Source organism: Felis catus, chromosome E1, assembly GCF_018350175.1.
Source record: "Felis catus isolate Fca126 chromosome E1, F.catus_Fca126_mat1.0, whole genome shotgun sequence".
Lineage (NCBI taxonomy): Eukaryota > Metazoa > Chordata > Mammalia > Carnivora > Felidae > Felis > Felis catus.
The window spans coordinates 21,856,419-21,883,137 of record NC_058381.1 but is presented as its reverse complement, the minus strand read 5'-3'; the positions used below and the strand labels follow the sequence as shown (position 1 = coordinate 21,883,137).

Below are 26,719 nucleotides of genomic sequence, written 5' to 3'. Positions count from 1 at the left end.
GCAGAATCTGCCTTGAATCTTTTCCACACCCTGATAATCTCCTCTCTGCAGAAGCTTTCGGGTTCTACTTCCTTAGGTACCCATTAGGCCCGAACACAGACTGCTAGCGTCTGAGAGCACCTCCCAAGGGGTCGTCACTTTTTCTCTGTGGTCACGATAGTTGGCCCACCAGCTTAGCTTAGATGGAGATTATGAACAGGCATTGAGAATGTGATACCGACCAGAGTCGGAAATCGCTTTGCAAACTGTCCCCAGCTTAAGCACTTTATTCAAAAACTGTGTCCAAGGTCCACAGATGTCACGTTTCAGATATCTTTCTCTGTAACTCAGCCAATACATCCTGCTCAGTCAGTATACCTACTATGGGACCAGCATGTACCTAAATGGCACTTAATCCTGTTCATTGGATTTTATTATTGCCATTGGAAACTTTTGGAGGTTGAGTCCCAGAGAGATTCAATAATTTTACCTGAGGTCAAACAGATGGTTTAGTCGTGTTGGGCTTCAGGCTTAGGCCAGTCTTAACTTCAAAGCCCTGCTTTTTCTACTTTTGGAGCCTTCCTCTGTCCTCACATCATTCTGCAAAATGGCTTCCCAGCTTCTGCTTGAAGACCTACTATGTCTGGCAAGTCCCTACCTCCCCAGGAGGCCTGTGAATGACTGGCTGAGATCAGTGTTTTGTTTAGGCCCATTAACAAGCGGTTAGTCTTCCTTCTTTCTCGTTCCTTTCCTCCCTTCTCCTCTCACTTGACTTCCAGTACTTCTGCTAACCAAGATAGAGGGCTCCCTTGGCTTTACTCAGGAAAGGGCTGGCTCAGTGCTCCAGCTGGAGGATGTCCCTACATCCTCATGAAGAAGCTGTAGGCTGGGGGCTACTTTTTCCTTTCCTGAGCTAACCAGTCAGTTCCCAATTAAAAAAAAATAAGAACCTAGGTTTTTTAGCATTTGCCAATTTCTGTGATGCAAATGTGCCTATCATGGCTGATCTCTAGCTAGCGATGTGATGCCCCCAAAAGCTGAGTTGGGCAGATACGAACATAATCAGTTCCCCTAAACCATTAGGGACACAGCCTCAGTACATCAGTTTCCCTTTCGTTTGGCTCCGGGTGGTACCACTGGAGCTGAGCTGATGGATTTGTTGTTTATTGTTTTTGTTTCCTCCCCTTAAAACATTTCACCTGCTTGCTATAAAGTAATAAAGCTCTTCCTGCCGGGCCGGACTTCCCACATCTGGATTGTGGAAGACGGCAACCACCTGAGACCCACCAGGCGTAGAGCCAACCCACACATTTCCAACATGACACCAGGCCTGGGGGTGTGGGCACATATATACAGAGAGACACAGCTTTTACCCTTGAAAAGCTACAGGTTCGTGGTCAAAAAGTAGATATAAACATTCTCATGCTGAAACACCATGAGAATAATGCCAGAGCCCAGACAGAGGTCTCAGTACTGAGTCAGAATGCTTTAAGGACTTTCAAAAATGGTCCCACCCCCTCATCTTACAGAAAAAAGCTAAACCACATAGAGGGTTAGTGGCTTGCTTAAGGTCACAAAACTATTCAGTGGCAGAGCTGGGATTGGAATCCATCCTTTGTGACGTCTACCAGCCTGTACTCTTGCTGCAGAAGAGTCATTGGCAGCTACTGTAGGTTCTCAAACAAGGGAGAGATGGGCATCTCTTGTCCTGTTGAGGCGACCAACTCAGCCTGGCTTTCCTGGGACTTTTCCTGGTGTTAGCACTGAACGTCCTCCTGTATCTCAGGAAACCCTTCCATCCAGGCAAACTCAGTTGGTCCCTTTTCCCCTCCCTGCCTCTCTTCCTGTTCTCTTCCATCCCCCTTTCTTCCTTCTATCACACGTTCATTTGGCACCTGTCCACAGAGATCTTGGAGTCAAAGAAGGGACTAATTGGAAAACCTGGAGAACAGGATAGAGGAGTCCACACTCAGGGCGGAACCTGTGTCCTGCTCACCTGGGCGGGAGTGTGCTTGTAACCTCTAGAAGTGGACGCATTAGTGAAAGAAGAACGTGCGTCCACTTCTTGTCTTATTTTAAACACAGAAACAGATTTATTAGATTGTGAAAGCAAAACGTCTATGTAGAGTTTTAAACAAGTTAAGCAATAGAAAAATACGTAATAGAGAAAGTGGATTGTCCTCAGATAAACCTACCGCCTAGACTAACAAGTGGGCATTTACCGTCAAAGATAATCTCATCTCTCTGTTTGTCTATTGTCTGTCTATCTATCTATCTATCTATCTATCTATCTATCTATCTACATCTATCTTTATATCTATTTATCTAGATATTCCTATATACTATTGCATATTAAATATGCACATTCAGGGACGCCTGGATGGCTCAGCTGGTTGAGTGTCTGACTCGTGATTCCAGCTCAGGTCATGATCCCAGAGCCATGGAATCAAGCCCTGCATCAGGCCCTGAGCTGAGCGTGGAGCCTGCTTAAGATTCTTTCTCGTTCTGTCTCTGCCTCTTTCTCTGCTCACACACTCTCTCTCTCTCTAAAAAAATAAAAAAATAAATGAAATAAATGTGCATATTCTAGTAAAAATGTGACTATCTTAATTATATTACTTTGTAGTCTGGATTTTCATTTAACAACGTACTGTGAACAACTTTTACAGTAGTCATTTAGGGATTATCTCCTCCTTCATAATGGCAGCATACTGTTCTGTTGTGTGCATGTACCCTAATTTATTCAATCAATTCTATTCTTAAGGGAATTTAGGTGATTTCCATTCTAAGCAATTATAAGTAGCATTTTGTACATTTGTCCAATGATCTCCTTTGAGTAATGTTTTAGAAATCAATTATTGGGTCAAAATGCATTCATACTTAAAATTGTCAAACAGTATGCCCTCTAAAAAGGCTATTCCAATGTGTGTTCCCACTAACGGCCTCTGAGACTATTACTTCCCCATATTTCCCGGTTAGGCTTGGGTATTACTGATCTAAATCATTTGCAGATCTGATGAGGAAAAGAAAAGAAAAGAGAAGGGAAGGGAAGGAAGGAAAAGAAAGGAAAAAAAGAAAAGAAAAGAAATTTTTAAGGATAATGCCTTTTTAAATGTTTATTATTATTTTTATTTTTTGAGGGAGAGAGATAGAGTATGAGCGGGGGAGGGGCAGAGGGAGAGGGAGACACAGAATCCGAAGCAGGCTCCAGGCTCTGAGCTGTCAGCACAGAACCTGAAGCGGAGCTCGAACCCATGAACTGTGAGATCATGACCTGAGCCAAAGTCAGACACTTATCAACTGAGCCACCCAGGTGCCCCTGAAGTGTTTTTTTTAAATCTACTTTTTCTTAAATTTCAGTGAAAAAAAATCTTTTCACCTGTCCATTGAATATTTGTATTTCCTCAATTTCTTTTCTCTGAAGTGTATACTTGCGTATGCCCAGGACTCTGTGTATCCAGTTAACATTACAAAGAAGGTCAGAGAATAAATGATGTCTGCTCTAGTATTTATTCTACCTGAGAAATATTTATTGGTTTTCTACTATCTACTAGGTGTTTTCTACCTACTAGGCGTGGGTGTGCACAGTGTTAGAAATATTGTGCTAAGTTCCTATTTTGGAAGGTACTGAAAGTCTATACTGAGAGAGACACATGCGTACCTAACCCCAGTGAACAGAGGACATGGCCAGCTGTCACCATGGCCTGAGGACAGCAGTGGCCTGTCTTCAGCTTCTGGATTGGAATACTGGTGCTGCTGTTGCTTTAATTCTCTTGGCATTGAGATTTGACATATAGGCTTGCTTCAGAGCTCGGGCTTGATAATAAATAATCTTATCTATAACCAAAGAATTAAAGACATCATATGCTGGGTTTTTTTGGTGGTTTTGCTAACTTTATCTGGTTTCAAGTTCCTTGGAAACTATGCCAAAGCAGTGATTTGTGTCTCTATCTCCACCCGGAGGCAATCCCCTTTGGCCATTCCCACAGCCTCCCAGAGCTGGGAAGGACACTGCAGAAAATATTGTACATAGTGATCACTGAAGTCCCAGCCAGTTCTCTGATTCTGTGACTCAACGATTCACTTTGAGAAGTGTCATGGGTGATACCAGCATAATTGTGGTAGATGCAATGCCTGTCCTTGAGACACTGGCAGACTAAAGAGTCTTTGTGAAAATGCCTTGGCAGCTTACGAGGAAGCATTTCAGCTGCTGAGCAAAGTTGGCTCTCCACTTCGTGATGGCCTCTCCACATTTACCTGCATCAGTGGTTCCCAGCCCAGGCCACGCGTTAGAATTACCGGGGGAGCTTTAAAAAAATACGGATACTGAGTCTCCACTCCAAGAGGTTCTGATTCAGTCGGTCTGGCATGAGGCCCAGGCAACAGTGTGTTGTAAGAACTCCCCAGGCGGTTCTAATGTGCGGCCAGGGCTGGGAACCGCTGGCCTGTGTAGATCACTAGGGGGGATCTTTGTGGAGACGAATGACTTAATTACCTGGTGGTTCAGGATTGTTGCCTGTGTTGGTCACAATTTTGGCTCCACGGTCTGTCATTGCCTTAAATCCTTCAAGGGTAGCGATCGTGACTTCAGACTTGAGATTTTCATCTCTCCAGCCAGGCCTGCTCTAGTCACTGTCGTTGTGTGCCTGAGACTGTACTGTAGGCTCAGATTCCCTGAGCTCAAACACCAGTTCTGTGATCTGGCATCTATAGGACGTTGGGAGAAATACTTAACCTTTGCATGCCTCATTTTCCTCACCTGAAGTCCCGGATAACGCTCATACCATCTCAAGGGTACTGGTGGATTCAATACATTTCTTGTAGGCAAAGTGCTTAGGAGTCTCTTGGAGGCAAAGTTTCTCACAGGCAAAGTGGCTGGCCGTGGTGAGCCCTCAGGAAACATCATTCTCACCACTTGGGAGAAGAAACTTTTAGACTTCAACCAAGCAGTTCTCTAGAATTCTATCTCGATTGCTCTTTTCTTGCTCTTCATCTCAGCTTTTCTTCTCTCCCCCTCTCCGTTGTCTGCCTCTCAGTTGCCTTCCTCCTCTTTCTCAGAAAGCAGTGACAGGGTTGTAGGCAGAACCTTCCCTCCTTCCGGTGGCCTGGTTGTGAAGGGTTGCACTGCACAGCAAGCAAGCAGCCTGTAAGAACGATACCCTGGAGGTCTTTTTTGCTTGGGAAGCAGTACAGGGGACATGTATGGGCTTTGGAAACAGATGGAAAAGGGCTTGAATCTTTGTTCAGCCATTTACTGGTGGGCAGGGTACTCGGTGTTATGGAGTCCCACTTTCCCCTTCTGTGAAATAGGGGCGGGAACACCTACCTAGCAGGTGACTGCAGAAGAATTCATAGGATGTGCCTAGTGTAGTACTTGGCACATGGTAAGTGCTCAGTGAGCATGAGGCCACCACATGGAGTCCACAGAGAGCCAACTGGGTCTGCTCTCCTCCCCTCCTGTCTCATCCACCTACATTCCCACAAAGGAGGTAAGGGCATCTTTATTCCCTAAATATGTGGGAGGAACGGTTAACCCATTATTACCATGGGATCTACAGAGTCCATTGGTCTGGGAGGAGAAAGAGGAGAAGGGAGTTTTAAGGACAGGATCCCAAGGCCTACAGCCCATCTTTGAATTGAGCAGCCAGGGCCACGATTAACCCCCTGAAGAAGACTTGGAGATAAATCTCACATAGGCAGCTTCTAGAAGCTCATAGTCTAGCTAGAAGATGGCATGTATAGAACTGACTCACATTCATGGTAAAATATTTTTATAACTTTTCTCTAAGTTTTTTTTTTTTTTGAGAGAGAGACACAGAGTGTGAGCTGGGGAGGGGCAGAGAGAGACGGAGACACAGACTCTGAAGCAGGCTGCAGGCTCTGAGTCGTCAGCACAGAGCCCATTGCAGGGCTCAAACTCACGAACTGTGAGATCATGACCTGAGCCGGAGATGGAAGCTTAACTGATTGAGCCACCCATAAAAAAAATTTTTTTTAAAGATGTAAGGTAAATATAGAATTTAGAGTTCAGAAAGATGTAATTTTCAAGTGAGGGAATCTGAGTATTCCTAGACTAGAAGACAGTTGAATTAGGCTTTGGAGAAGAGCAGGGATTTGGCCACACACAGATGGGTAGAGTGTGTGTGTGTGTGTGTGTGTGTGTGTGTGTGTGTGTGTTCGTCTGTAGGACTATGGACTTTGGTAGAAAGGTCTGTCATGGCTCCTGGAGGAGGTGGTGTGGGAGTCAAGCTACCTGGGCATGTGGGGCCGTGGAAAGAATGTTGGGTTTGGAATCAGGCCAACATTGGTTCTATCAGGCATTTTCGAATGACCTTGCCCAGTACATTGTGAGGCTCCCATTTCCAGCCACCCCACACTCTCACATTCACACTCTTAGCAGCCATTTAATTGTTGCATCTTGTCAATTCTCATTTCCAAATATCTCCTGAAACTTTACTTTCCTCTCCCTTCCTTTCCTATTGTCAAGCACTAAGGCTAATTCTAACACAGCCAGAACCCATCACCCCCTTGGTTTGGAGCCTTGCTTCTCCACCTCTGGTTGCTTCCTGCCTGCAGGTTTGTTTCTCTTGTATCCCTTCCCCTCTCACAGTCTCTGCATCACCACTACGTCTCTCTAAAATACATATCTGATCACGTCCTTCTGCTCAAACTCCAGAGATGGCTTGTACTGTGGCCAGAAGAGCAAGTCCAGTCATCAGACAGGCCTTGCCTACATCTACTGCCTCGTTGGGCATCAGCGGCGGCCCACTTTGCCCCATCCCATGTCCAGATATCTTCCACACTGGTTCCTTTGCTTGGAATACCCTTTCTAAACATCTCTGGGGAAATTTTAAAATTAATTTTCATTCAAGACTGCGTTTAGACTTCCCATCCTTTGAGAAGTCTTCTCTGACTTGATTAACAAAGTAGTATAGCCAACTCTCCCAGGATTGATTCACATGTCTAGGTGAGCCTTTAGGAAGGCAATGCCCATGACTTAGCTGTCTCTGTACTCAGGTGCAAGCATAGGGCCTGGCAAGAACTAAGTGCTCAATAAAAGCTTGGTGGTTCAATGAAGTAATTAATAAATACATACGTAGTTTTATTAATAGCAAGAACACTCACTCACCCATGCCTTCTATTGAGAAGGAAAAAGGAGCCAACTATTACACATTGATTACTTGTCTAATCTTCTCTTTGACATTTTCCCCTAGGGTAGATAAATGATTCATCACTGAATTCAAAAGTTTAAAATCCTTTGGAGTGGGTTTTTCACAAGAATGGGTTGTCCCAAGATATTTAAATTATTCATCAGTGTATTCCAAAATTTGAAATCCTTTACAGTGGGTTTTCACAAGATTGGGTTGTTTAACCTCAAGATGCCAGGGGATCCCAGCTGAGGTTGAGAAACTCAGTGTATTCTGGGATTTTTACAGTGTGAGGAGCAAAGGTCAAAGACGTTCACTGAGGACTTGTAGGATACTGAATCAGTGGCACTTTGGTAGAGGAACTGAAAGAAAAGTAAAAAAAAAAAAAAGATAGCTCCATATTGGATATGGAAGTGTGTATAATAAAATGGAATTGGCAAGTTTGAAGATTTGATTGACTTTTTATTCAGTGGTTCATGCCTGGCAGCATCCCATCTAGCAAACAGAGGCGCACTCTGACGAGCTGTACAAAATGGAAAGGTTTTATGGGCTGAAGGGTGAAGAAAAAAGAAATTTCTAAGAAAAAGTGGTTTGTTTCAGGCAGGGTCACCTTCCCTTGGGGGAAGGTGGGGATCTATCAGGCAGATGACCTCACTAGTGCTGAACAGGTGAGTCCAGATTGACTGTTTAAGTTACATTCCTGAGGAATCTGAAACTGCAGTGAGGTTAAGTATTAAGTCTTGGGTTGCTGACATGCGGCTTAGCACAAGTGACTCCATTTTGGATCTCTTTCTTTTATAACGGGGTCAATCTATTAACCGTTTGCATAATATGGGCCCTTGACTTGTACTGTTGATCCAGTTGGTGATTCCAGAGCAGCATCTACACTTTTTAGAATTTGTACCCATAGGTTTCTACTTGATCAAGAATAGACAGTATCTGAATTGGTTTTCCTCATGCCATGATTCCATGCCCATGGAACACATTACTTACCAACCACATCACTCCTTCTTTCTGCCAACCATGAGTGTGGTCTTGGAGTCTTTCTTTGCACGGTGTCCCAGGTAGCTGTTACCCATTTACCAGAGTAAATAAATTACCATGAAATAAAATCCACTTTCCATCTCTCTACCAGATCTTGAGGCATTTTTAGGGAGAAGTCTAGATCTGGGCAAGGTGGAAGCTGCATGCAAGGGTAGCAACAAGTCTGACTTTTCCCTGAGCTCCAGACTCTAAGTGCCTGCATAATGTCTACTCTGGGGTGTCTCGTGCATTGCAAAATGAAACCCTTGGATTGTCCTCTGAATTATTCTTCTTTGCCCACCTTCTCAATTTCAGTAAATGATCTTAATATGCAACCAGTTTAGTCAAGTTAGAGACCTATTGGTCATCTTTGATGCTTCCATTTCTCTCACCTCCACCTTTATTTCACTGACAACAATTGATTGTATTCATCAATACATATTTCAAATCTGCTCCCATCCAGTCTTACGATAATCCCTTCCCAAGGTAAACCGTCATAATCTCCCTAAGTATTGTAATTGCCTCATAATTGGTTTTCTTGCCACCATACCTGCCCTCTCACTCTAGTCCTAATACTTAAAAAAAAACTAAATTAATTCCTCTCTTAGGTATTTATCCAAGAGTAGCAAAAGCATATGTCCATGGGAAGAATTGTGCCGCATTCATAGCAGATTTATTCACAATGGCCCAAAGTTGGAAACAGTCCAAATGTCTATCAACCAGTTAATTGACAAACATATTGTATATTTATACAATAGAATACTAATCAGCCAAAAAAAGAGACAAACTACTGATACGCACAAATGGATGAATCTCAAAAACATGCTGAGTAAAAGAAGCCAGACACAAGAAAATGATACTGTATGAATCTATGAATATAATCTTTTAGAACAAGCCCCTCCCCCCCCAAATCTAAGATAGAATGTTAAAAACCATCATTGCCTCTTGGGGTGGGGAATTGGTGGGGTTTGGGAAGGGGACATGAAGGAACTTTCTGGAAGCTGAAAGTGTTCTGTGATAAGAATGTGGGTTTCATGTGTCAAAATAATACAGCTTAATTCATTGTAAATAAATTTTACCTTAAAAAAGAAGGATAAAACTGTAAAATTAACAATAAACGAGTGGGAGAGCAGAGAGTGGGCGGAAGCATAGATGATACAAGAATGGCAAAATGTCGAAAATTGTTGAATCTGGGTGGTGGGTTCATGGGGGTTTATTATACTATTTTGATTACTTTGTGTATGCTTGAAATTTTCTATAATAAAATATTATTTTAAAGTATAAATTGAACCCTATCTCTTTGTAGTTTAAAACCCTTTAATGACTTTTTTTGCACATAGAAAACAAAAACAAAAACCTAAGCGGGATTCCATGATTCATATGGTCCTCTCCCATCTAGCTGCTGGCCACTTGGTCTCTTCTTCCTCTTTCCTCCTGTACTGTTCTCTAGTCCCGCTGGACTACCTGAGAGATACTAAAGCATGCCAACACTTTTCCAAATGCAGGCCTTTGGGATTAATCCTTATTTTTCATGAACTTCTCTCCTCCTGGTTTTCACATGATTGTTCCTTTCTCATCCTCAATTCTTGGGGAAGTCCTGCCAGTTGACACATTTTGGTTACTTGTGTGTCTCTTCTCTAGAAGACAGACTCTGAAGACGGGCATAAGGCCTTCCTCAGTTGTCATTTTATACTGAATCCCTAGAACAGTGCCTTATTTCCTGTTTTGTGAGTCTTCATGTGCGGTGCATCTCTTGGAGTCCCAGGGTTCTTTCGCTTTGCTCTGATCAGCACCATGGCCAGCGGCAAGTTTGTAGGCTGTGGGACAGAGGATGTGGAGTAGGAGCAAATGTCAGGTAGGACATTATAAGCATTTTGGCATGTTTTGGAGTCTAAAAGTAAATGTGTGTATGTGAAATGTAAGTGGGAGATCTCAGGAAGGTGAGTGCCTGAATAGGGTGTTGCTGGTGTGGGCTTAGCAGCCCATCCTTGTAATGGACATAATCTGGGAACAGATTATGGGTGGGGACATTTCCCCACCCATTGCTTGGAAAGCACACTGTCCTGTGAGCCAGGAAGTTCAAATCTTGTCCAAACTCTGTACTAAACAGGCTTCACGTCTCTGGGCAAGTAACAATCTCTTTGAGCTTTGGCTTCTTCATACTTAAAAGGGGTACTTCATTGATACCAATGTTTCCCAAACAAACAAAATCATACTGTGGGTCATAGATGCCTTGAATGAGAAAAATGGGGAGCAAAGAGGGAAGGAGATGAGGGAAGTGCAAAGTGTTGATGAAGCAAGAGGGTACAGAAGCAATGGAGACCACTTGGAGATCACTTGATCCGTTATCCACTGCTGGCAAACTGGACCAGAGAGAACCCAACATTCTTTACAGAGCTGGTATTCTGTGGAAGGAGCATCTGATTTACTATTCTTTTACTCGTGTGCAGGCCCACAGCACGTACAACTCCCAGTGTACAAGGAGGTTGCTCTGAGTCCTTGACTATTATTGTCTGTTGTCTCCTGGGTTTGGAAAAATAAAGCTAAACCCTGTGGGGGATGGAGGTTCTGTGGGGGCTGAGTCCTTGTCAGAGACTGGTCAAAGAGGGCTTTGGGCAGAGTTTTGTAAAGAGAAGAGCACATCATCATCCACTTAATCTGTCAAACTTGTCTCTAAGTCATTTGAGTCCCTAGACCTTGAAGCGGACTTCATCTGTGTGTGCTTCAGCAGGAAGGCTCTGCAACCAGACAATCTGGGTTAGATAATTCCAATTTTCCCACCTCTGTGCTGCTCAACCTTGAACTCATTACTTAACTTCTCTATATCTCAATTTCCTTCTTTGGTTTAATATTTCTAAATTAAATACGACCTGTCACACAGGGTCGTCGGGCAGATGATGTGGCAAAATGCATGTAAAATGTTCAGGGCACAATCTGGCATACAGTATGCACCCAATAAATGTCACCTGTTATTGATATCACTGATAGTGTGGGATGTCACCCAAATGGCGGTAATCAAGACTTCGGCTCTGCTTATAAGCTGGGAAATCGTTTAGTCCTCTTCAAAATGCTGTATTTATATCATCAAGTGTAACACAAACAACAATAAACAACAACCACCCAGCTTTGCACATTTAGAGGCCACATAATGGCATGAGACACCAGCTAAGTCATGGGATGGTATTTCCATTGTCTTCAGCACAGGGAGCTCTTAGAGGGCCTGATTTTTATGAGTGTGTAAAATGCCTTGTGGACACATTAAACTTAATATATGATCATAATAACAATGGAGCTGCTAGCCTGAGACAGAGGCAGCAACCCAGGAGAACAAAATTTGGAAGCATAAAGCATGGGAAGGGAATGCTGTTTCACAGGGGGACGAGTGGTGGTTGAGACAGGAAGGGGTAGGGAATAAAGGGCCGGGGGTGTGGTGAGCAGTTGGGAACAGCAAACACTGCAGAAGTTTCATCCACCACAGTCTGGGCCTGGTGCATGAGAGCCAGGTATACATGAGGAATAGACAAGGGAGAGGAAAGTGGAGGGGAAGAGAAGGGAGGAGAGAGGAGGGATAGAAGAGTGAGATTATAGGCAGGGTTATACCTCAGTGTGGGGATGACAGAACAGTTGTGTTGGGTACAGTGATGATGAGGAGATGATAGGCACCTTGTCTGTGTGGTCCTGTTTGCATGATCTACAGTCCAAAGTTTGGATTTAGGACCACAGAAATCACTGCTATTCTCTGAGTAGACTTAGACTTGTCACGGACAGTCTTTTCATAAGTGGGATTTTTGGAGGATCCTGGTGACGGTAAATCCTGGTTACAGGAATGATATCTATAGGAGGAAGGTCTCAAGATTTTGATCTCTGAAATTATAAAACTGAAGATAAGGGATGATGGTAAATGCTGCATATAGAGACAATAGGAGGATTTCAAATGTTCCACTGCCCAGTGGCCATACTATCTGGAAGGATCAGTGGGAGTTTGTCAGCCGAAAGGCTGGGTCAGACATTTTTCCCCTCGTAATGAGGCTTGGCTTTTGCACAGAGTCATTTGCTTCCAAGAACGAATGAATGAATGAATGAGTGAACAAAGGAAAGAATGAATGAATGAAGGATGGGAACCAAGACATAGCCTGTCAACCATCTCTATTCTCTTAATGCTGAGCAAAGTATATTCATATAACTTGAAGCCAAAAAGTTTTCAGAGTACATGTTATTTAAAGATAATGTAGACATCCAGCCACAGAAGGAATAATCAGCACACACATGCTCGCACACACACACACACACACACACACACACGCACACATGTACACGCATTCTTTTTTTTTTAATGTTTATTTATTTTTTGGGGGGGAGGGGCAGCCTGACGTGGGTCTTGAACTCATAAACCTGAGATCATGACCTGAGCCGAAGTCAGATGCTCAACTGACTGAGCCACCCAGGTGCCCCCCATGTACACACATTCTGTTTAGAAAATACTAAGTTTTTAAAAATTTATCTTGAGGATCCCAAACTTGCTATAGATTAAATTTCCTTTCTCTTACCTTTTGGCTTGGAGGGATGCCTTAACACTGAGGGAATTATCTTCCATTTTCCCAATTTATTTATTTAACAAGTATTCACTGAGGTGCTCATTAAGTGCCAGGCTTTGGGTCAGATTCAGAAAAATCCAAAAATTAAGGAGGTATGAACTTTCCCACCCAGTAGGCACCCAGCTTGTTAAGGAGAGGAGAGCTGTACAATCTGAAAATCACAGTGTGATTTCACACACATTATCTCCTCCGATACTTACATCGTCAATTCTGTTTTGCCAGTGAGGAAATTGAGGCAGGCAGAGGGAGGTTGTAATTAACCCAAAGAGGCACAGCTCTTAAGTGGCAGAGGCAGGACCCATGTAAGTGTTCGGATAACAGATCCTGCACGTTTCCCACCGCTCCACGACTGCTCCAGGCTGCCAAGCTCTGGCACTGGTGCAACATTTGGATTCACTAGAGGGAGATGAGCTAAGGGGATTAGAGAGAAGTCACACGTCTCCAGTTTGCTTGATGCCATGAAGCTCCTCTGAGAAAGGGATTAGTCGTGATGTTGCTAGTATGAAGCAAATTTCTCTCTCCTCTGCTCTTCTCAGGAATTAGACTTTTCTGGATAAACCTACCTACACCCAAGAATTGCAGGAAAGCAATCGCACAGTAGGGAAGCCCAATCTGGGCAGTGTTTCCCCCAATCAGCAGCAGGGAGAGCAGATTTGATTTATGGGAATAAAACACCCACCTGCAAGCCCCAGTCCATCCCATCTCAACCAGTCATCCAGACATCTGCAGGCAGCCCGGCCCTGGAAACAGCAGGAGCTGAGTGAGCTCTTGTGTGTGTGTGTGAAAGATTGTGAATGCAATTTACGAATGCTCCCACCTAGTCTGTGAGTGCCTTGAGATTGGGGAGATAGACTTGCACTTACTTCTTTTCTCCTTCTTGACCAAGCAGAGGATAAGTGCTCAAAAAAGCTCTTTTGTGGGGGCAGCTGGGTGGCTCAGTCAGTTAAGCTCCTGACTCTTGATTTCAGCTCAGGTCATGATCTACCTCATGGTTCGTGGAATCGAGCCCTGCATAGTGCTGTGCACTGCCAGCATGGAGCCTGCTTGGGATTCCCTCTCTTCCTCTCTCTCTGCCTCTCTCTTTCTCTCTCAAAGTAAATAAACATTTAGGAGGGAGAACGTCTTTTGTATTTCATGGAATAGGCACTAAAAATAGAGATCAGTTTCAGTAGGATTCAAATCTATAAATGGGCAGAAATTCCCCAACCCGGGACCAGTCCTTGTGTCCCTGATCTCTGAGTTTTATGGTGCTTGTATTCAGATGAAGCAGAGGTTCCTGAAGGATCCTGTACAGCCAAGCAGCCTTGTGAGTAACCACATCAGCCCCCACACCCAGGCAAGCTGGCCTTTTTGCCACCTCATCAGTATAAAAGACCCGGCATTTCCACTGCAGCAGCCCCAACTTGTGCATGCGTTTGCAGTTGTGAAAAAATAGCTCAGCTCTGCCCTTTCCAGCCTCGGTGACGAGTAATCCGTACCACATAGATGCCTTTACACATCTCCTGGCCATCATACACTCTTGTCTCATGAGGGCAAAGAAGCCAGGCTATAGTCTCTCCTTTTTTCTGTCTGGGTCTGCTTTTTGCCTTTCAGGGGTCAGGCATATGGAAAGGTTAGAGTGCTCAGTTTGGGGATGGGGGTCCATAGTATGGTCATTACTTCAATATCTTTGCATAGTTGTGATACATCTACCTTATTCTAGTCTGCCACAGACATTTCCCATATGCTGAGGACTTTACGTGCTGGAGCCGCAGATAGCTGGGGCCTTGATTCTGCCATCTCACCAGTCCAGAAGGAGACAGGCAGATAAACAGGAAATCTGAATGAATGGAAACATGTGCTACTTAAGGTCCAAGATGAACACAGAAGAGGAAGTAATGACCTCCATGGAGCTGGTTTTCTGGAGGTTATCCGCATGGGATTCCTGCAGGAGGCAGCTTCTCTATTGAGTTTTGAAGGATGAGTAAAATAGATCAGATGAATAAAGGCAGGGAGCGGGGCTTCTGGTTGGAAGGAATTGCATGTTTATTGGCATTTGACTATGAAATATGGCAGTGGGCTGGATGGAGGACAGGTTAGAATTATGTGACTGCTGGGTCTGCGTGGGAGGTGGAAAGACCACGTCACCAAGGTGCTTGTGAGCCCTGTTGGGGGAAAGGGCTGGATTGTGCAGTAGTTGGGGGCCAACCAGAAGTGGGAAGCAGAGATGGACCGTGTGAGGGCAGGGTGGAGGGTACCCTGGAGAACCATGAGGTATGCAGCAGACGCCTGCCCCTGTGGCCAAAACCTTGGGCCATTTAGATCGTCGGTCCATCCAAGGAAGGCTCTGCTACCATTCTGAAATTTCCGTGTGCCAGGCCTATTGCCTAGGAAAATATTTACTTACCCTGGCATTTTCTTAAATAGTTTTCTTCTCTCAGAATATCACAGAACATGATGTGCCCATTAGGAGGGACAATTATGGCCACACTGCCTAGAGTTACGGAAATGGTATTGAATTTTCATGTGCAAACGGAGCTGCCAAGTTCATTGGAAGTGGGCTCCATAAGCGTGTCTACAAAATGGAATGGTGTTCACTCTACTGCTGGCCTAGCATCCACACTTCAAGACGGTACCAACATGCCATCTCTTAACTGCAGAGCGTCCTGAAGGAAGTGTGCTTTCACATATAGCAGCCCCACCGTCACCCACAGCCTCCGTAAGAATTCTCATGAATGAGCTGGGAGGAAAAGGAGCCCTGGTCCAGATTTATGGGGGAAGACATTGAGATAGAGAAGTTAAGTAATATGTCCAAAGTGACTTAGCTATTAAGTGTTAGAGCTGGGACTCAGACCCAAATCTTCTGATTTCATATCCCTGTACCAAAAGGTAGAATTTTACAGGTTAAAAAAAGGGGTTATGAGATGATACAGGGGGGAGAGTGATAGAAATAAATCATAGGAAGAACAGAATATTTGTTGAGTGTCTAGGATGTGTTCTATTACATACCACTGTCTCTTCTTGGAAGCTACTGAGTCCCATTTCCTCATTTTAACACTGAGGAATCTTAAGCCCAAAGAGGGGATAAAATGTGCTGAGGTCGTACAAGTTGGTAAGTTTTGAGTTTCTTTCTGTGAACCAAACTGTAGAAGGGTGCAGAAAAATAACGTAGCAAGCTCAAGGCAGAGGATGGCAAGAGACCTCAAAATCATGACATTGGGGGACAGCTAAGGGAACAGGAAAGATTTATCTGGGAGGCGAGAGAGCTCAGGATAGATATGTCACTCGGCATGCTGTATGTGGCCCTGAGGAGGATCCGTAAATCAAAGTGTGGGCACTCCTGATGGATGGACTTCAGTTCATTATAAGGAAAGTCTTTCTAGGAGCGAGAGCCATCTAAAACTGGAGCCATTACATTGGCACACAGGGAGCTCCCTGGCTTTGGAAGAGTTCAAAGTCTTTGTAGAGATACTGTGTAAGATTTAAGTATTATTTGAGACTGAAGAGTGGTTCTTTCTAACCTGGAAAATTTCAGATTCTCATTCATCATTCATTGACTCACTAGAATATAAACTCACTCCAAGTGGGGGCCATGCTTTGTTTCTTTCACATCTTTATCTTTAGTTTCTAGAATACTGCCTGGCACATAAGAGCTGTAGACCCAGAGTGGAGTCAGAGATACAAGAGAGAGTGCAGAAGTATGCACAGAGGCTCAGAACAGGCACATCATCACTTCTGCCACATCCTAGTGGCTGCAGCAGGCCGGCAGGCGAGCCTAGATTCAGAGAGAGTGGGACAACAGACTGCCTCTTGTTGGAAAGAGTGACAAAGTCATATTGCAAAAGGCACGGATATAGGCAGAGGCGGGAATTTGGGGCCATTTTTGTAATCTAGCAATCCAAGTCTTCCTTTAAGAGAAGCTATGGAGGTCTTCTCAGATGCTCACCCATGTGACTAGCCTGGTCTTGACCCTCCAAAAGTAGGTTGTTTAGGGGTTTTGAAGGCCAGGGCTGAAGCCTTACTGATAGGAGTGTGAGAGAAAAGGGACATCAGAGAAAATATTCAAGACACGGGGTGAGGATGAGGGTAGGGGAGGAAGTGACAGAAGATAGTCAATTCTGATTTCTCACTGGTCAGTTCTTCATCTGAAGTTGAGCAACACTGCCCTTGACTTCCTGTTACCCACTTTGATTCTGGACCGTTTCTTGGATCTCTCTTTTTCTTATCTCTGTTCCCTTTTTCCCTTCACCTGCAAAGTTCCCGGAGCTGAATGGGTGGGAAGACAACTCAGGATACTGTGTCAGGAATTGTGGAGAGAAAGGTTTAGAATGTGTGAAGAATACAGCAGAGATCAAAGTCAGGTCAGGTGGAATGTTGAGTCATGGTCAGGATGATTGCGGTGGGGGGGGGGGGAGGTTGTTGAGTTAAAATTGCAGAAAGGGGCTCAAGGATGTTGTAAAGTGAGGGTTTATGGTGAAGGTCATGGTGGGTATCTATGGCCTAGAGACCATAAGGTCCATGACAGGAGATACTGGGTCTGTTTGCTTCATTAATGAATACTCTGTTGCTATACAGAGTAGGTGATCATTAAACATGTTGAATGATAAATGAACATGTGTGCTGAATCCATGGATGTATATATGCATGAATGAGTGATCCTGGTAATGGTCAGGACAGGGAACTCTATTCAGCTTAGAGTATGGGCTTCGGGGCCTTGTAGACCTCAGCTTAAATATCAGCTCTACCTATTAGGTATAAGATATTGTTTAATATCTCTGGCCTTCAGTTTTCCAATCTGAAAGAATGGGGTTAAGAAGTGTGACCTGAAATGTTCATTATAGGGACCCAGCGTAAGTAAACCATGCAACCCCATGGCTACCATGGAGAGTTCTTGAAAGTTGGTAGCTATTAATATTGGGAGGGGGGTGGATTTGAAGCGTGTAAGTGGGTCAGCTGGGAGCAAATCCCAACAGATACAGAGCTCTATAAGGGACACTGACCCCTCACGCCTGGAAGAACAGACCTGAGCCTGTGCTACTTTTTTGCAACAAAGACAGCAAAATCACCCATAAAAATGTTATTAACAACACAACAGCTTTTGCTTTTCTAAGCCCCAGATGCTATGTTTCCCATTCAGTAGGACACAAAGCCATTTGTTTCCATGGTTTTCCATCTCTGGTACTTTGAGGGAGGGGTGGGGATAGAGGGGAGAGGAGGGAAGCATGGAAAATAATTGGACATTTATGAGTGAAATGAGTGAAATTTTACTCCCTCCATGTTTGGAACCAAGCTGGCTCCGAGCCCCTGTTGGAGGGACATCTGCAGGGACTCAGCCAACCAGCATTGGCTAATTCCTGTGACAACACATCCCATGACAGTGAAATGTCTTTGTGACAATAGATTTTCAATGATCTATTTTTCTCAGGTACTATTCAGTGTTCAAGCCAGAACTCCTAACCGGAATCCGAGCCTTGAGCGGCAGGCACCGGTGTTTATAAGGTTATATGCCTGTAGCATTGACCTCTGGCATCTGTTTCAGTTATCTGCCCCCAATGATGTGGCTTGGCAACCATTTATTTACCCATAAATTAGTTTACGAGGCGGGACTCAGCTGGGTAGTTCTTCAGCTCATCTTTCCTACTCACGGCAAATGTCGTGCAGACATTTGGAGGCTCAGCTGGGCCTGGAAATCCAAAGTGGTCCTTCACATGTTTGTCCCCGCAGTTGAGATGGCTAGAACATCTAGGGGTTAGCAAGGCACCCCTGTCTCTCCGTTCGGTCTCCCCAGCAGGGTGGTCAGGCCTTTGGAAATGGTGGGTCAGGCTTCAGGAGAGCTGAAGTGGGAACTTTTTGGTCTCCCAGAGCCTAGACCTCAAACTAGCATGGCGATACTCCCTCCTATTGGCTAAAGTGACTCACAAGGTGGCCCAGACTCAAGGGAAGGAGACATGGATTCCATCTCTTGAAGGGTAGGCAGACTGTTGTGTGGACACAGGGATATAAAGAATTGCCAATGACCTTGCTGGCATAGGAACCACCCCACTCCTCCCCCTTCCTGCCCTCAGTCACCCGCTTTGCAGCAGTTCACATACAAGAGGAAGGAGGTTGCCCAGAGGTATGCAGACAGACAGACGTGGTGAGGCTGGAACCCTCACCTCCCAACTCCACACTCAGTGGGTATACAGGGTTGCTGTCATCTTCTTGGGAAAGACTGAAAATCAGTGAATCCACGCTGGGGTTTTAGAAACAATCTTTGGAAGTAGAAAAAAAAGATGGGGGGGGTGCTCAGGTCTCAAATAAGACTAGATCTTGGGGCACCTGGGTGGCTCAGTCAGTGAAGCGTCTGACTCTTGATTTTGGCTGAGGTCATGATCGCATGGTTCATGAGTTCGAGCCCTGCATCAGGCTCTGCGCTGACAGTGCGGATCCTACTTGGGACTCTCTCTCTCTCTTCCTCTCTCTGTGCCCCTCCCCTGCTTGCATGCATGCTTCTCTGTCTCTCAAAATAAGAAAAGTAAACTTAAAAAAAAAAGACTAAGCCCTGGTCTTCTGTTATGAGTGTTAGTGCACCTCAGGCCACTGCTGTAGGACTTGTCTGGTGCCTCGGCATAGTTGAGCAAGGTCATGGGTGCGTTCAGTTCGCTCTGTGCTGGGGTGGGGATGAAGGATATACTTCAGGAACCTAGCTGGGCGGGGAGTCTGGTTGAGAAGAGGGGCCAATGGATGAGCATAGCAGTGCCTTCCTGGGGGCTAGGTGGGACTTCAGGCTGTGGCGCTGGCTGTGGCTGGCCCACAGAGGTCTCTGGACCTGGAAGAAAGTGTTAATTGTGCCCCACCAGCACGTGCACACACATTACACATTAATAACTCATTAACAACTGCTTTCTGTCAAAGCACCTCACACACACTGAGAACCTTCCTCTGCTCTTAACTGCCTGCCTGTGAGCCCCCTGAGGGCAGGGGCGGCAGTTGTGTCCCTCTTTGGACCCTTGGTGTGCATCTCAGAGCAGACATTGAATAAACGAATGAGCACACATGCGAGAAATGGTCTCCCAGAGGCATTGGAACTGGGGGCGGGCCAAAAACTGAGCGGCAGCCCGAGAGGAAAGGCAGGTCTCAGTTGGCAGGACACGTGGTTGAGCAGGACCCATCTGCTTGGAGGTCTCTCCAAGCACTTCTGGACACGTCCCCGGACGCCACTCCTTCAACCTGAAATAAATGGATCTGCTAAAGGCCACATTCTCTGGGGACTCCCCAAGTTGGAGAGGGATGTGGAAGCAGGCAGACAAGCTCAGGATCTCCCTCCCTGAGTCTTTTTAGGCTCCCTGCACCTTCTCCCACTCCAAGGAGATGCAGATCAGAGGCATTGGGATTGAGGCTCACCCCTGTCACGGACTCTGTAAGAAACAGGCTTCTTTCTGCCCCCCACCCCCACCCCCCTCACCGCCTCTGAGCCGCAGCCACGTCCTATTTGCAGCCCTGGAGATTAAGGACGGAAATTTGACTTTTTAATTTTATTATTCTTGTTCTTCCTTCCTGCTTCATTAGAACCATGTTATTGGCCTAAAATACTGTATGTAAACGATGCTCTAAGGCCCATCTGGAAGCCTGGATTCTCTGGGGATATAATTATGCTAAGCGACACTCACAAGGGACAGCACAATTTAGCTTCTACCTGGGCATCCTCTGGCAGCAAATCCCTCAGTTCTTGCGAGGGGACTGGCTGCTATCCCTTCAGGCCTCCTGCTTCTTGGGGTGTGTGTGTGTGTGTGTGTGTGTGTGTGTGTGTGTGTGTGTGAGAGAGAGAGAGAGAGAGAGAGAGAGGGAGAGAGAGATTCAAGGGTATGGCCCACTTTCATTTTGTATGAGCTGTTGTGATAATTTATTGCATCTCTGCTGTGTCCTCAGCAGGGAGAGTATGCATGCTTTCGGAGTAGTGAAAGGTCACCAATAACCAAAGAGAAAATGCAGCTGCAGGTGAAGGCAAGACTTTGCACTACGCCGCCCTGTGCGGGACTTAACATGGGCTTGACTCATGTTAGCTTTCACAACTAGACTAGGGAGGGAGCCTTGCTTGGAAGGAGGGCATTGGCTCTTGCTTCCAGCACTGTCCAAGTGCACAGGCCTCAAAGGCAGCAAGCCAGGATTCAACCTGCTTCCAGGCTTTGGCCCGTTTGTAAGAAGCCTCTTAACTCCCAGGAGCCTTGGTTTCCCCCTGTGTAAGGAAACTAGTAACACTTACCCTGCTTATCTGCAGACTGCCTGTGAGAAATCATGGTGTTAATGAAGGTCAGAGCGTTTTGTGTTCATTCAAGCAAACATTTGCTGAAGGCCCACTTTATGCCTGGATTAACAGTTCTTATCTTTGCAGGGATCATGACCTTGCAAACTGTAAATTACAAAGCCCCAAACAAAGGCAAGTTGCAAAACGTATACATTTGAATTCATTTTGCACGTGCAGGAATGGGGAAAATTCCTGCTGAGCCAAGGGTGCCCAGAAATACGCCTCTGGCTACACAGCCTCAAACCCCCTCTGTACTTGCTGTGGATCACATTATAGCTCCGCCCTGTGTCTCCACCCTTCTTCCCCATCCCCAGTTCCTTTTATCTCCTCTCTCCCTGGCAGCATTTTGAGCCCCCTCAACACTGGCCTTTATCACACACCATTGTAACAGCCCTTTAAAATAAACTTACGAATGCCTAACGTGCATATAGAAAAAAGGAGAAATCTTAAGTCTTACAGCTTAATGCATTATCAGAAGAGGATGAACTGTAAATGGATCAAGGCATCCAGAATCATCCAGCCACCTGGGTGACTGCCCATCACAGCTCCTCCCATCCTTTCCGTCCCTTCTCCCTCAAAGTTGCCACCCCCCCCCATTTCTAACACGAGTTTATTTTCAGATATATTTTTAATCTTTCTCTATGTAGAATAGTGTGCTGTGTATTCTTCTGTGTCTCACTTATTTTGTTCGTCTTCGTTTGTGGGAATGGCCCATGGTGTTGCGTGTAGCCGAACTTGTCCACTGTCATTACCATATGGCGTTATGGGAGCGTCCCTCCATTTATTTATCCCACTGTTGGTGGATATTTCTGCTGTTACAGCCAGGTGGAGGCTATTCTGAATGAAGTGGCTGTAAAGTTTTCGTACCTGTCTTGAAAAACAGACTTGCTGAGTTACAACTGGTATAAATTGCCAATAAATGCCCATATCTTGAGTGTACACTGTGACAAGTAACCGGCTAATTTTGCAAGGGTGAGAAGTGTGGCTGGGGAGGCAGGAGGTGAAGAAAATGGACATGACCCCCGAAGCAGTTTTAGCTTCACGGTTCTCACCTGCAGTGCCGTGTGATGGAGGAAGCTCAGGCGGTGAAGCACAACGATGATGGCTCTGGCACCTGGTGGCACCATGCCCTCGGGCGTGTCACCTGACTCTGAGTCTCTAAGTCCGCCCCCTGCAGTGGGAAGATGGACTGCTTGATGATTGAGTGAGGGCACAAATTCAAGGTAGCGACATACATCTGCCCCAAAGGGAGCCCTTGATAAATGCTTTGGGCTGCCTCTCCTTGCTGGTTCCCTTTAGTAAAATTAAATTTGCATGGATGGTGTTAACTCATACAGTAGACACCCCAAAATATTGAATGGATGGACAATATATGGATGGTTGGGTGGGGTGGATGGATGGCTAGACAGATGGATGGAAGGGAGGTTGGAAGGAAGGGAGAAACGAAGGAAGGAAGGAAGGAAGGAAGGAAGGAAGGAAGGAAGGAAGGAAGGAAGGAAGGAAGGAAGGAAAGAAAGAAGGAAGAGGGGGTGGATAGATGGATGGATGAGTACAGATGGCTGGAAGTAACACTGGAAGGGTATAGATTTTGAGGAGCAAAGCAAAAGTGCATGAATTCTTTTTTATCCAATTAAAATGCGAGCTCTTTCTCGGTCCTCCACGCAACATGCTCATGAGAAGCCCTCGCAATTTTCATGCGATGGGGGATGTGTTTGAAAAGTGCTGTTATCTCCTTTTCCAGACCCTTTGCAGGTAGACACTGGTGGTGGGATGTAGTCATGAGGGGAGGAGCTAAGTGTGTGGGCCTGGGGCATGGGGACAGACCATTTCTGGGCCAGGAAGCCTGGCACCATGGAATAGGGGCAGGCTTACCACTACTTCTGTGAACTTGGGGAAAGCGTTCGGTTTCTCTGGGCCTCGGCTGTTGCATCTTGAAAACGGGATGATCCAATCTGCCTGGCAGGGTATATTTCGTGGGGTATTGTAGTCTTCTCAGGATGTCAAAACAAAATACCATATGCTGGGTGGCTTACACAACAGAGACTTATTTCTCACAGTTCTGAAGGCTGGAAGTCCAAGGTCAGGACTGATTTGGTTTCTGGTGAGAGCTTTCTTCCTGACTTGCTGGTGGCTGCCTTCTTGCTGTGTCCTCACATGGCAGAGATCTCTCTCTGTGGCTGTCTCTGCGGCTCTCTCCGTCTTCTTAAAAGGCCACAGTCCTATCGTATTAGGGCCCCACCCTCATGACCTTATTTCACCTTAATTGCCTCCTATCTCCAGATGTAGTTACGTTTGGGTTAGGGCTTGAGCATATAAATTTTGGAGGGGACACAACTCAGTTTACTGCACAGGGAATACATGAGATCACTGATGCAAATATGCTTCCTGAATTATAAAGAGCTATACCACTTGGATGGTAGTAGGGATCATTTTTTTAAAAAAGTCTTAGCATTGTAAGACATTCCTTGGGGTATGCATTCATTCATTCAACAGAGGTTTATTGATGTTCTGCTTTGTACCAGGCACCGTTCTAGACACTGGGGTGGCAGGAATAGAGAAAAGAGACAAAAATCTTTACCTTCACGGAGCCTACCTTCTAGAATGCAGACAATAGAAAACAGGCGAGTAGAATGTATAATTATCAGATGGGGAAAGTGGCAGGGAGGAAAGTAAAGCAAGGAAGAAGGGTTGAGAATAGTGAGGAATAGTTTGGATTTTAAGTTTGGGGGTGCTCAGGGAAGACTTAATCTAACAAAGGCTTTAAGACTTGAGGAGGAGGAGAGTGAGCTATGTGGCTTTCTGGGAAAACAATTTTCCAGGAAGCCAGAAGAGCCTGTGCAAAGGCCCTGAGGTAGGAGAGTACTGGGTGTGTTTAAAAACCTGCAATGAGACCTGAGTAGCCAGAGCTTAGTGAGAGATGGAAAGAGTGGGAAGAGAGCCAGACATATCCAGTCCAAGAAGAGGACTCCCCCAGGGTGTGTGATGCGGGCAGGACGGCCGCAGCCAGAGGAGCGGGAAGCGTTTCAGAGGAACAGGGGGAAGATTTTATTTATTCACTGAAGATCTGTGCTCATCTCCAGGAACACCTGTGGGAGCCAGCTCTCATCTGCTCCAAAACTTCTTCCAATATTTTTGTTACTCCAGACATCTCCTCCTGTGAAGCTATGGTTAATGGCTGCTGGTGGAAAAGAAATGTTCCTAGTAGAGTATGTAAATGAGAGCGCATCCATGCATTATTAAAAGAGTAAATCCATAGCCAGAAGCAGATGTGTGTGAAGCAAGGTTAATTCAACGTTAACGCCTTCACACGCCAATAGGACTAAACGCTCCTTGAGTGCAGGACTCATGTCTGAGACACTTCTCAAAAAGCCTCAGTTACTAACATAGCTCCCGGAACAGTAGAGGGTCTGAAAATATATTTGCCGAAAAAGAAAATCTCTCTGAGAGACATATGTTGGGAGGGCAAAGAAAGGAGAGGAGAGGTACCAAGTCCCGCTAGCTTGAGGGGGCTGGGTCCACCATCGGCCCCTGTGGAGGCAGGTGGGCCGTGTGTACCTGTGCCTCATGGAGCTCCCTCGGGTGAAAATACCTCTGCTTCTTAATAAATTTTCTTTCTTTCTTTTTTACATTTATTCATTTTTGAGAGACAGAGCACAAGCCGGGGAGGGGCAGAGAGAGAGGGAGACACAGAATACGAAGCAGGCTCCAGGCTCTGAGCTGTCGGCACAGAGCCCGATGCGGGGCTCGAACTCGCAAACCACAAGATCACGACCTGAGCCGAAGTCGGACGCCCAACCGACTGAGCCACCCAGGCACCCCTGAAAATATCTCTGCTTCTAATGCCAGAGGGTAATGGATTCTCCCAGTGGGGCTTTTTCTTCCTTTGGATGTCTTTCTTCCATTTGGAAAGGTACCATCCACAGGCACACCCAATTCAGCATCAGTGACTCTGCTTCATTACTTCTGGGGTGTGTAAACTCGTTTACCTCTAAGCTCCATTCCCTCACCTGTAGAGTGGAGTGTGATAATAATACTTGCCTTCCTGGGCTGTTTGTAAGGTCGAATGGTCCGTGGATGTCAAATAACGAATGTACAGAAGAGTAGTTATTATTATTTCCACTTTATATTTTTTAACGTTTAATTATTTATTTTGAGAGCGAGAGAGCGAGAGTGAGTGCACGAGATGGGGAAGGGCAGAGAGAGAGAGAGGGAGAGAGACACAGAATCCCAAGCAGGCTCTGTGCTGTTAGTGCAGAGCCTGACGTGGGGCTCGATCCCACAACTCCGAGATCATGACCTGAGCCGAAATCAGGAGTCGGACGCTTAACCGACTGAGCCACCCAGGTGCCCCATTCCCACTTTAAAGGTGAAAATGTGACATTAGGAGACGCAGTGTCACGTGCAGAAATCTCCACCTGCTTTTAGGAATCTAATCAATAAGCCTGCCGTGGGCTTGCTGTGGGTTGGGTGCTGTTCTGAAGAAACAGCAGTGTGTAAAGGAGAGGAGACTCGTGCCTTGCAATAAGAGAGAGAGACAGAGACAGAGAAGATAATGAAGGACATAAACACATCCAGGAGATAATGGCGGGTATGTAAATGACAGCTAGAGGCTCAAACTCATGACTCCACTGCCCCCTACCTGGAAATCAGGCATGGACACAACCCTGAAGGAGCTTGGAGTATGCAAAAGAGGTAGCCTCTGAACTGAAATAGGTATAGCTAGTCCTCAGGGCCCCTGGAGAATTGCAGGGAATGTGTGCGGGTCGGTCCAGGGAGGGGGAGATAACGTCTGACTGTAGGCGTCTGGGAAGGTTTCTTGAAAGAGACAGAGGTCAAGGAGTATCCATCCCTAAAAGCCTGGGCAGCGATGGCATAAGTCCCATGGCCATGGAACCAGGCAAGGTGGTTGGGTGTCTGGAAAGACACCCGTGAATTTCAGTGATGGGGAACGTGGAGAATGTTTCAAAGCATTCCTTCGGCTGGAAACTCGGGGGCATTGGGACGTTTGGAGCTGGGGGCAGACTTGGCTGAGCCCTGGTTCTCCACCGAGTGCTTCTTCGCGGGCGGGAGGAGCGTAGGAAGCTGGCGGAGGCGGGATGTAAAAGTGCCACGCTTTCTGGTGTTGCACTACATGATCACCTTTCTTGTTTTTGCTTCATCATTTCAGTACCAGGTATTGTTAATATTTTCAAGGTTCTTATTAATATTTCATTGGAGCACTTTCGTCTTCCCCTTAAACATGTATTCAGAGTGGATTGCCACATTCCTGGGTAATTTTATTAAATCCAGAGGCCAATTTTCTTTTTTACAACAGTCCACTGCTTTGATTTCATGAGGAGCATCAGTAGGAGAAGGGGGTTGCTGAATAGAAATCTGCTTTAGAGCAAAATATCGAGAAACTCGTTGATTCATTTTTAAATAGGAGAATGGCTGCAGCTGTAAAAACAATCACCGCTCGGGCGTTTATATCTGTAAACGTGTATCTGTTTAAAGGGAACAGTGTCAAGCCGCTTCTTAACAGCTGCGGGTCTTGGTGACCACGGTCTGGCGCCGTCCGAGTGGAAGCCGTCCCATGTTGACCGGACCCCTGAGCCTTTCCTGCCTGGATTTCGATCCCAACGCAGCCACCGGCTCAGCGTGTGACCTCGCACACATCACCACCCCAGAGTCAGCCTCAGTTTACTCATCTGTGAAATGTGGTGGGTTGGCCC

General features: G+C 45.7%; 1 protein-coding gene and 1 long non-coding RNA gene across 2 annotated transcripts in view; one reads left to right on the top strand and one right to left on the bottom strand.

Moving 5' to 3' along the window:
- The window catches only part of ASIC2 (acid sensing ion channel subunit 2), a 1,012,019-nt gene that overhangs the window by 73,426 nt on the left and 911,874 nt on the right, over nucleotides 1-26,719 (top strand). The window lies entirely within an intron of this gene.
- LOC123381988 lies at nucleotides 19,250-23,161 on the bottom strand. Its single transcript, XR_006589683.1, has 3 exons — nucleotides 22,881-23,161; nucleotides 22,061-22,179; nucleotides 19,250-21,875 (listed from the first exon to the last, which is right to left on the bottom strand). It is a non-coding gene; the product is annotated as an uncharacterized LOC123381988 (long non-coding RNA).